Here is a 12,786-nt window from a genome sequence, read left to right on the forward strand (position 1 = left end):
GAGAAGAGAAGAGAAAAGAAAAGAAGAGAAAAGAAAAGAATAAGCATCCTCCACCCTGTCTCTCCAAAACAAAGCAAACTAAAACCTCTGGGGAGAATGCATAGGGCAGCTGAAGACCAGTAGGTAAACGGCAGCACCACTAGACAAGCACTAAGTTAACAGATGTTTTTATTTCCTGGCCTAGGTGTAAATGCAACCCGCATCCCTACACTGCCCACCACAGAAAGAGTTCAGAAGAAGCTCCCTGTACCTGCTGCAAGGGTTGAGAAAGTGGGCATTTTTTTTCAAAGGAGTGAGAGAAACTTCATATTTTTGTTTTTGTGCTTTGTTTGTTTGATTGATTTTCAATCTCCTCTCTCAAGAGGATGACTCAAGAAAAAATAAGGAACACTCTAAACTAAGCAAATGTAAATATATGTCAAAATTTATGAGGCACAAGGAAAGCAATGAGTAGGTGGAAATGAGTAACATTGAATGCTTCATATTAGAAGAGGAGAAAGTTCTGAAGCCACTATCTTAGTACACACCTTAAGAAACTCAGAGAAAAACAGCAAAATAAACTGAGAAACAAAAACTGAAAGGAAGGAAATAATGCAGGTTCAAACAGAACTCAGTGAAAAAGAAAGACAAAGCAATAAAGAACATGACGAAACCTATAGCTGACCATTGAAAGATCAATAAAATGTATACATCGCTAGCTAGAGTAACAAATACAAAACGCTAAAGGGAGAGATAAGTAGAGAATACAAATTATCAAAACCATACCACTACTGACAATGGAAATGTTGCACAGATGGATGCAAATGAATTTGATAATTTAAATGACATGGAGGGGCTGGGGATTTAGCTCAGCAGCACAGCGCCTGCCTGGCAAGTACAAGGTCGTGAGTTTGATTTCCGGTACCAGAAAAAAAAACAAAGAATAAATAAACAAATTAATTAATTAATTAAATGACATGGAATAATCCCTTACAAATCACAAACTATAAATATTTATACATGAAAAAATAGTCATATCTATTATAGAAATTTAAAGAAAATATCCACCCAAGAATAAAATTCATTGGGGAATTCTAGAAGAAATAATATCAATCCTCCACAACTGTTTTAAGCAAATAGAAAAGAGAAAGAATTTTCTACCTCAATTAGTGAGGTCAGGACTACTAAATACCAAACCACACAGAAATCTCATACAAGAAGGAACATTTACACATCAGCGACCCTCACAAACATAAATACAAACATTCTCAATAAAATATTTGTAAATAGAATCTACTGATATGTACAGTGTAAGACATACCATGACCACATGCAATTTTCTCACTAAAACTAGTCCAATATTTGAAAATTTGTCAATTTAATCTACAATATTAACAGATGAAGAAAGGAAACTACATGATCAGATTCCATTGATATGGAAAATGTATTTGACAAAAATTCAATGTGTATTCTTGGTAAAACATGAAATAGGAATAAAAGATAACATCTTTAACCTGACAAGAATCTTCTACAAATAAAAACACAGATAATACCATACTTAGTAGTGAAGGACTGACCGCTTTTGCCCTAATACTGAAACAGTAAAGATATCTACCTCATCACTCCTAAGCAACACAAGACCATCAGTATTATCCAACACAGTAGGGTATGAGAAAAGAAAGTCACACAGATCAGAAAGGAAGAAATAAAGCAATTATTTTTTTGTTACTGGTGATATGAGTGCCTATTATGAAAATTTTAAGGGTTCTACAAAATCAACAGTAACAGTAAAAAAAAAAACTCCTAGAATTAATTAGTTTGTCAAGATCAGGGGATCCAAAGTCAGGATGAAGAAAGTCAATCATATTTCTATATGCTGACAATGATAGAAACTAAAATTAAAAATAATTCCATCAAAATGCCCTACAATATATGAAATGCTAAGTGTGGCAGGCAGGGTAACAGTCACCCAAGATGTTCACCACATTCTCATCCCCAGTAACTAGAATATGATATGTGACAAAGGAGAATTAGATTGCTGATTGGCTGGCCTTAAAATACAGGTGTTATTTTGGATCATCGAGATAGGCCTAAGTGATCCCAGCGTCCTTAAAGTGGGAGGGGTAGAAGACTGTCAGAGGAATACGGCACTGCTCAAGAAAGAGTGAGTATTGCTGGTCAAAAAGAATGGTACTAAAAGCCAAGGAATGTGAGCAACCTCTGTGAGATGGGAAAAACAAGGAAATTGGTTCTCCCTTACACATCCCAGCACAGGATGTACCATTGTTGATTCCTTAATTTCTTCATTAGATTTCTAACCTATAACTTTACAATAAATTAGTGTTGCTTCATACCATTACAACTGTAATGACTTGTTATATGAGCAATAGAAAATTATAATAAAATTAATCTATAGACTGAATTTAAGTTGAATGGAAACTAGCAGGAGTTTCAATTAAGATATGTATAAGATCGTTATAAAATATATATGAAAATGCTTCCTTTTTTTTGAAAAAAAAGTTAAAGGAATCATAGTGCTCAGATTAAGTTTACCTAGAAAGTCAAAGTCATCAAGACACCATAGGGGAGAGACACGGAGAGTCCAGAACCAGATGACATCAGCATGGCTGATTGGTTTAGAGAAATGTGAAGAGATTATTCAAAGGAGAGTCTATCCAATGAATTCTGCAGAACAGTTAGACATCCACTGCTCCCAAACAAAGTGAAACAAAAGAAAACCTCACTCCAAACATCTTAATTTATACAAAATAAATGAAAAATGGATCAACCATATAAATATTAAATAGAAACTATAAACATCAGAAAAGAATGCAGAATTCAAACTTAATGATGGCGAATTCAGAAGACAAGTGTGGACTTGGCCTCAAAAGCTTATTTGATGAAAAGAAAACATGGTAAGTTGAGCCACACCAATATTAAAAGTTTTGTTCTGTGAAAATAAACTATCAACTAAATGAAAAAGAAGCTACAGACTATACAAAAACAATTGGAAACACAGCAAAGTAAGTGCTTGTGTCCAAAAGCCTCTCACGGGCAACTGAGTTAAAAACTGGACAAGATATTTAAATGTATACTTCATAAAGAGTATCCCCAGATGGCAAACAATCACCTGAAAAACGTTAGATGTTATTTGCCATTAAGGAAATGCAAATTAGAATTACACTTGCACATGGATATATACCTATAAAATGAATAATATAAAAAACTGTCAATACCAAGTGTTGTCGATGAGGATGTAAAACCAATGGAACCTTCACCTATCACTGGTGGGAATGCAAATTGGTACGGCCACTCTGCAGAAGAATTTGGCAGTTACATGTAGAGTTAAACCTGTACTTACTGCATGTCCCCGTATCTACCTCAGGGAAGGAAGGACTTATGTTCTAAAAAGTATTTACACCATGTGCACATAAACTGCACTAATTTGAAAGAAGCTCAAGTGTTTACTTATGATGAATGGATGGATAAACAAATTGCCTTACATTAATATAATGGAATACTACTTAGCAATAAAAAGGAATGAACTCTTCACAAGTTTCCAAAACAGGATTCAAAAAGGCAAAGTGAGAGGTTGGGATTTTGATAAGGGAGTAAAGAAGTGGAAAAGTTTCTCAGTTAGCAAATCTAGGTATCTCAGGAATGTCTCTTCCTTCTGGGACACCTGACTTCTGCTCCCCTTTGGGAGTACCAACACTGTTTTTAGTTGTTGTTTTTTTTGTTTTGTTTTTCATTTTTCTTCCTGTACCAGGAATCAAACTCACAACCTTGCGCTTGCCAGGCAGGTGCTTTGCCACTGAGCTAAATCCCCAGCCCCAGCACTGTTTTTAAAGTTATGGCTTCCTACTTAGGTGTAGACAATGATATTGGCATGCTTTAGCCTTTTTAAGAAAGATTGGGCATTGGCTCATTGGAAGGAAAACATGCATTTTGCATTCATTTTTATCTTGTGCTATTGCTGGTCAGATTGGCACAGGGACTCATGACAGCCCAGTGCTTATTAGGCAGGATTGCATCAACAGAGAAATTTGGGTGCTGACAATTTTAATGCTTTCATTGTTTATTCTGGAAGGTGAAAAATAAGGTAGGCTTTTCAGAACAGAAGCAAAGCTGATGGCAGTGGTAGTACTAAGGAGAAAAAAAGTGTAGCAGGTGGAGAGAAGCGGGAACAGGTCTCAAAGTGTGCATGCTGAAGACAGAAGACCTCTTCAAGGTTAGTTGCTGAAAGACCACAAATTAATCTAGGAATGTCATTTTGTTAAGTCTGGTAGATGTTCAACCAGAATCCCAATAAGGTAGGCGATGCCATTGACATGGGAAGCCCCATTGCCGAGGAGCTCCTCGTAAGACTGAAACTCTCTGGGCAGCATCTCAGGCTGCTGAGCTTCACACTTTGGTGGTGATGGCATTTTAGTACAATTCAAAGAGGATGACGCTTGTTCAGTGGGTCTCCTCCCACCTCTGCCTGATCTACACTTCTCTCTTCCTTTTACAAGCAAACAATAGGCAAGAATTACCAATATCATGGTGTTTTAGCATGAACTCTGTGGGAATAAAGCTTCATCAGAATGTCACCATATACCAGGGGGAAACTCTGGGTTCCCAGCTTTCTCTATGCAGGGCCATGTAATATGAGTTGTGATATGGGTGTCAGACCCCAGGTCTTCAAAGCTACCAAAAGAGAGGTGGAGTAAGGTTATCACAATAGGAACACAGACATACATGAAAAATGCAATGGGGTTTGAAACATTTCATCTGCATGATGCACAGATAGGAATTTGTCTTCTACCTCCAAAACTGGTGAAATGGGGGAGTCTTTTTTATATACAGTCAAAATACACCCAAGTCATCATACAGATGAAACACTCTTTTTCCCTCTGTAGCGTACAGGATAGGTGAGGAACATGATAGCTATGAACATGAATGTGAAGATTTTGTCTAAAAACTTCTCCAGCTACTTAAACAGTCACTTAATACCTTAACAGCATGTTGTGCAAAGCAAGACCAATTCCCACGTTAAAAATGGCTGTCTGACTAAGGCTCATCTACTTAATAATTCTTCCTGTAATCTATTTGCTTCTTGTGTAGATAGGTCGAATTCACAGTTGAGATGACTGCATAATTAATGAAAGGAGAAAAGATATTTATCTCATCACTTAAACTAGCATTTCAGGCATACAGGGAGTTCTCATTTTCATTTATTTATAACTATTAGGAATATTTTTAAAGATTTGGCATCTTCTTTTAAATTATCGATCTACTCATAAAGTGAGTTTAAAATGCGACTCAATGTGGAAATATTATGTGGCTTTTAGTATCACCTGGTTTAACAAAAATTGTTTTCAATAGTTTTAATCAATAGTCTCCTAGGACAAATTAGAGTTAAATACTGGAAATAAAAATAAAAACTCTGATGCTTTTGCTTCCGTGTGAAAGAAATCCTACTCAGTTTAAAAATTAACTTTGTTTTCTATTACCGTCTTCAAATAAAACCTCTCTGGTTCATCTGCCTGAACAGGGTCAGCAAGACCAATTTACAGGAGGGGCCCTGTGGTGCTGATGGAAATCGGTCCTTGCTCTTTCCACTTTGCGTCTATTCCTGTGGCAGCACCGGATTCAGAAATTAAGCTCAGCAGGAAGGAAGAGCTCGCATAGATTCAAAATATATTGTGTAGCTTGACAGTATAGCCTGCTTTAACTAGGAGAAAGACCAAAAATTCCTGTAGCATACTTAGAGAAAATGAAACATGTGCGTCCTCCCCCTAAAGAACACTTTGCCCTGAAATCTACTACCAGCCAGTCATTCTTACCGGAACACTATGACCATAAGATTATTGTCAGTATTCAAAAACAACCGAATTTCTTGGCTTTAAAACACCATGACCTGTATCTCAACAAAGTACTATGTAGTGCTATAAAACATTCACAAGGTATGGAAAATAAAACGTATACCTCAGTGAATTACTACAAAGCACATATCCATGTTAAATCACTCGGATTAAGAACACGGCCAGCACCCCAGATGTACCTTCGTGCCTCCTCTAACTCAAATGTGTCCCTAAACACTGAAGATTATTGAAGCATAGTTGTGAAGTTGCTACAGATAATATCTCATCATGTATATTATTTTATTTCTGGTTTCTTTAATCCCACATTGTGGTTGGGAGATTTATCCATATGTGAATATGGAAGTACTGCGGCTGCTTTATAACAGCCCAATATACAAATGCACATGATTTGTTTACCACTCTACTGCATTTGGGATGTTTCTGCTTCTCACTGTGATGAATGAGACTGCCACAAATGGTGATAGACACCTTTTTTAGTGCATATTCATTTTTGTACCTGTTGTGCTTGATACATTGTGTCAACCTGGGGAGTCTAGAGGCTTGGCGAAGTGACTCAGCAGTTCTGCATCCTGGGGTGAAAAGGACACGCCCTTACCCTTCTGGGATGTTGTTCACTGTGTCAATTTGAGAAGTCTAGAAGGTTAACTATGTGACGCAGCAGGGAGCCAGGGTGCTTATGTTGTGTTCATCCTGAGCCTGTGGAAGAGGAGGGCACGGAGATTATGTGAGTGCTACATGCCCCCTGGGTGGGGGTAGCCTGCTTATAATATAAGGGAGGGAAAGAGGCTTGCTCCTCTGTACCTCTTCTCCCTTTAGGCTCTTATTGCTTTGCTGTTCTGTCACTGTGAACTGTTGCCCTCTGCCATGTATGGACTAAAACCTCCACAAACTGTAAAATAAATAAACCTTTCCTTTCTTAATTTGGGGCATCAGATATTTTGTCTCCGCAAAGAGAGAAAAGTAACCAACATAGTACCTAAGAATGGAATTGCAAGGTTACTTTAGAAGGCAATTCCGAAAGGTTGTCCAATGTGTTTAAAGTAATTTACATTCCAGCAGCAATTGAGAATTTCCTGTTTTTCCACGAGTTCGTCAACATTTAGTAATGTTAGTGTTTTGCTGTAGGCTTAGATATTATTGTGAGTTTGGAGTATATAAAATGGAAGATTAAATATTTTTGTGGGTACGAAACACTACGCATTGGAGCATTAATTTGTGTTTTCTGATTATTAATAATGTTAAGCATATTTTCATGTTCCTCATTATAAAATGTCTGTTCAAATGTGCTTTCTGTGTTTCTGTTGGATTTTCTGTGGTTTTCTTATGGACGACGCATTTCATATGTTCAAAACAGAAGTCCTGTGACCATTATATGTGGTGAATACATTTTTTGGCTCTAGGAGTTACATGTTTACTTTCTTAAAAGTGCCTTCTGATTAATAATGCTCTGCACTCTAGCATAGCAAATATTACCAGGTAGTTTTCTCTATTGTTAACACTTTTCCAGTCTCATTTAAGAAATGTGTGCCTATCCGTTACACTCATGAAGACATACTGCTATGCTTTTTTTTTTTCTCTAGAAGCTTATGATATTATCTTTCACATTTAGATCTACAACCAACCTAAATTTAAATTATGTCTCTGGGATCAACTAAAGTCCAGCTACATTTTTCCCCACATGGATTTCCAATTATTCACATCATCATTTGTTAAAGAGATCATCTTTTACCTACTGCTGTATAGTCACCTTTGTACAAAAAACATGTCATTGAATACAATGAGTTGGTTTCTTAATTGCTAATCTTTTTTCGTGGGTCCATTTGTATATTCTCTGGTCCATATTATACTGGATTAATTATTGTAACTTCATAATAGATCTTTACATCTGAAGAGTAATTTATCAAATTTTTTTCTTCACACTGTGTAGGCTATTCTTGGACTTGATGATTACCATACATATTTTAGAATAGCTTGTCAACTCTCAGGAAAAATCTCCTGAGATTTGTATTAAGGTTGTACTGAAATTGTAGATCAATTTGCAGAAAATTGACATTTTTGGTATGTGAGTTTACTATGAACTTGAATGATCCATTTGTTTATGTCTTTTTAATTTCTCTGAATAATTTCTTGTAGTTTTCACTAGGGAGATCTTACACATCTTTATTTATATTTATGTCTAGGTAGTTTATTTTATAAGCTACTGTAAATGTTATCATTTATTAGAATTTCATTTTCTATTTATTGCTTATATGGAAATATAATTCATATTTGCATATTGATCTAACATCTGAAAACTTTACTAAATTCATTATTTTATTGATTTTCATCATTCTTTAGAACTTGGTACACATAAAATCATACTTATCTGTAAACTATGGCAGTCTCATTTTTCTCCTTCTTAGCTCTTAGAATTTTAATTTCTTTAACTTCATTTCATTTTCTTGGACTCTCAACATAACATTGAATGGATATACATCTTTCATCACAGGTTCAGGTGGAAAGTTTTCAAGAAAATTTGACATTTATTACAAAAGTTCCTTTTCTATTCTAGAGAAGAATTTTTATCACAAATGAATATGGAATTTAATTTTAGGAATGAAATTTCTAATGTATATAGAATTGACTTGTTTTTTATTAATTTGGTTAATATCTGAAATTGATATGCTTCAGAACATGAAATTCCAGAGGTAAATAAACTTGTACTTTGTTATGCATTTTGAAGCTTTTATATTCTATCTAACAAAATGGCAAGAAGTCAGATCTTTGCATTTATGTTTATGAAATATGGGCACTTAGCATTCTTTGCTGTAAGATCATTATCTGTTCTCACAAAATGAATTGGAAAGTGTTCCATTCTTTTCTGTTTGGAAAATATCAGTGTTAATTCAGAAATGAAGCCAGGTGGACCTGGAAGTTAGGTTAAGGGGAAAGTTTCAAATTCCAAGTTCAATTTAAATCCTGAAGTAGGTGATTTCTGGATTATGTGGTAAGCATGTATTTAGGTTCATGAGAAATGGCCATGGCTGTGCCATTATGTATTCCTGCCAGCAATGAATAGAATTCCATTTGCTCCAATTTCTTGCCACAGTTGGTACTGTCAGTCTTGTGGGTTTTAACCATTCTAATCAGTGTGTGACAGTCTCATTTAAAAAAAAAATGTTTGCATCTCCTTGGTGACAAAGATATAGGGTATCTTTTCATACAAATAGGCATGTGGTAATAGCATTATGTCTTCTTTGGTGAGGTGTCATTAAGACCTGTGGTCCATTTTTTAATAGGATTGATTTCTTCTTACAGACTTTCAAATGTTCTTTGTTTTTGTTCGGTTTTGCTTGCGTGGTTTGGTTTCACTTATTTTGAAGAACAACCCTTAATCTGCTACATACGTCTTTGGCAAATATTTTTTCTCTCAGTCTATGTCTATTTCCATTCATGATCTTACCTCTAATCTCCATACTCAGATCACCCAATGGCTCCCTTCATTTCATCTTGCATTTGAGAATCATTTCAAACTTTCCACTTTGAAAACTACTGTTTCCTCCTGATCTGCGTCTCTGTGTCTTCATCATATCAGTAAATGGAAATTCCTTTTTTCCAGATGTCCAGATAGAAAATCTAAGTAACTCTCACTATTTTTCTCATATCCCACAATCCATTGATCAGAAGTATCCAGTTGGCTCTAATTTGAATTTATATTTATTATTTTACTATGACTTATCACCTTCTCTGTTACCAGTCTTGTCCAAATAACTATCACCTGTCACCTGCTTAGTTGCTATACACTCTTAACAAATGCATGGCTTTTGTCTTCCCCCTCCTCTTCAATTTATCAACATCATAGTCAGAATGACCCACTCAACCCTGGTAGAATCATGAAACTCCTTTGCTCAAAAATTCCCATACTATTCTGTCTGATCTGCTCCTAGTTCCTCTCTGGCTTCAATTCATTCTATTTTTTCCCTACTTTATTCTACCCCAGTCCTACTTCCCTCTTTGATTTCTTGAAATACACCAGATATTTTGCCATGACACCCTTTGCACTTACCTGTCTCTTTGCTTGGAATCGTCCTTCTCCAGCCTTACACATGACACTCTTTTTCCTTTAGGTTTTTATCCCAAAGGAAATTTCTCAGTGAAGCTTTCCCTAACCACCTAACAAATTAGTAACTTCCCTCTTAAAAAAAAAGTCCTCCTTTTCTTGACTTCCTTCTTTATAAATTGTTACCTAACATACAGTAAATTTTTGCCTGCCTCATTTATTTTATATCTCTCCCACTACAATAAGTAATACTCTGTAAGGTTGGGAATTTCTATCTGTCTCCTCGCTCATACCAAAACACAGGCCTGAAACAGAGGAAGTGCTCCTAAAGTGCCCAATAAATTAACAAGGAAATATATTATTACATCCTGTTCAAAAGCTTAGAGATATACTAATAACTCTACTTACATTTCAAAAAGTAAACACTAACCTAAAAATAACATGTAATTTTCTCTAAGTTTTAGCTCATAAAAAGACAAAGAAGCATAGTGATAAGAACAGAAGCTCTGAAGCTAGATTGTTTGGGTTTAAATCACAGCTTGGCCACTGATAAAATTTCCTGTTAAACCTTGGGAGATTATTCAGATGAGGGAATCTTGTTAGCCTTTATGAACTATGTGTTGTCAGATAGACCAGTTCTACAATATCTTATGGTGGTGATGTAGGTGACACTAAGCTTAAGTAGGTTCAAAGCACAATGGAAACACATCTTGCATTCAAAAAAAAAAAAAGGTGAAGCAATGGACTTCAACTCAAGATGTTCACTGGTCTTGGAACTAGCTGACCTATAGAATAATGAAATGGTATATTTACAACTCAGCTATGAACCAGGTATGAGACAACATCATGAGCTGGTGCTTGCTATCCTGCAGAATAATAATATTCCCAAGTCAAAAAATAATATTTAGAGCTTTCTCTTTAATAGTCAGAAACAGAAAAGCACAGATCCAGAAGCCACAAGCAGAAGTATCCTTTGTTACTGATTTCTGACTAGCCGTGATTTTGATTTGCATCCCCACAATCTGAGGTTCTGATAATAGAAGAGCTTAGTTCTTAAGAGAGAAGAGATTGATTCTCTCTCTAGCAGCCAGAAAGAAACTGAGTCTTGCGTGGTTCTCCAGTTTGCTATCTTGCGTTCAGTGGAAGCAGCAGGAGGAATGAGAAGATACTGAGGAGGGAGGAGCTGCATCCGTGCTGGGATTCTTTTCCCTTGAGACCATTCCTCAGCCTTTTCTTGCTCTGCTCGGACACGTGGTGTCTATTGAACTTGAAATATGGAAAATCAAATGCAGTGAATTCATACACCGGTGATGGAACTGCTAAGAATCCGAGCAGAGTATGGTGAGGAAACCCAAGGATTAATATCAGCAGGAAAAAGAGTCACAGAAAAAGTGTAGCTATTGCTACAGACATAATCCAGAGCAGATAGGGAAAGAAGCCAATAACCTCTGGCTTTTCTTCTTCTCTCTTTCATTAATCTGTCAGTCTCTCTCACTGGGTGAATATAGCTCAAAGTGATTTGACACTGTAGTTTGAAAAACGTGGCTAGAAACTTTAGTGTACCTACCCACTAACACAAACAAAAATTTTGATGAAGTATTACTGTTCATAGAAGCAGAGAATTGGATCTATAACAACCTGTTCACCCACAGTAGAATGCTAAACAATTGTAGTCTAATCATACCATAGGTCCTTGTACATTGTAAGAATGAAAGGTGTAGTATTCTAGACAGTACCAAATTGGATTGTATCAATGTACCCTCATTCTCTTCAAAATTTTATGAAACTTTCTTTCAAAAGCCAATTAATTCATGGGAAATAATAACTCTTTTCAGTTTTATTATTCATTTTGCTCAATACTAATGAAACTTTTTAAATTATCTTTGGAAATTCAAATTTCCTACCTTGTTAATTACTTACTTGTTGACTTTGCTCATTATAATTATTTTTGGCTGCTGCTACTAACTTGTAGGTATTCCTTATATAAGCTCTACACCATATGATTTTCATTAGATGCACTGACAATATGATATCCAGTTTGTGGCTTGCTTTTAATTTATTCACACCTCTTTGGTTACATAAGAGTTTTTTCTTCATTCAATATGAAGAATTTACTGATCTTTCAATATTTTTTGTGAACATCAGATTTACTGATTTTTTTTTATAAGTCTTTACCAAGTTAATTATCATGAGCACAGACTAAGAACAAAAATATGTAAGACAATCATACCAAATTAAGGTACACTTTTGAATATGTTGACCATGCTGAATTATAGCAACTTTTTTCTTTAATATTTATACTTTTGCTACCCTGTTTGCAAAACTACTTCCTCCTTGAGATTTCAGAGTTATTCTGTTTGTGTAAAAGGTATTAAACTTTTCACTTCCACACTCAGTACCATAGTCTAATCTTTTTATGTGTTTATTATGTCTGTTTAGGGGATTTCTGTTTTTTGCATGTGTCTACCCCTTTGCCAGAGTCATACTGTAAAATTTTACAATGGGATTATAACCCTATATATCCTCTCTTCCTTCCTTAGTCTGTCCTTACTGTTTTCCTTCTCTTCTCTTCTCCTGTACCATCTGCTCCTTCCCTTCTCCTCTTCTCTCTCCCTCCTTTTCCTTCTTCTTCCCTTTCTTCTTAGTCTTTGCCTCGTCTTCCTACCCTTCCTTCTTATTTTTGTCCTCCTTCACCCTTTCCTCCAGCTCTTCCTTTTCCTCTTCTTTTTCCACTCCTCCTACTCCTCTTCCTTCTTCTTTGTTTCTTTTTCCCCTTCCTTTTTCTCTTCTTCCTCTTCCTCTTCTCCTCATTCTCCTTCTCCTTCTCCTCCTCCATCTCCTTCTCCTTTTCCTCCTCTTTCTTCTTCTCCTTCTTCTTCTTCTCCTCCTCCTCCTCCTCCT

The sequence above is a fragment of the Chinchilla lanigera genome, unplaced genomic scaffold (genome assembly GCF_000276665.1).
Source record: "Chinchilla lanigera isolate Chin_1 unplaced genomic scaffold, ChiLan1.0 scaffold00017, whole genome shotgun sequence".
Lineage (NCBI taxonomy): Eukaryota > Metazoa > Chordata > Mammalia > Rodentia > Chinchillidae > Chinchilla > Chinchilla lanigera.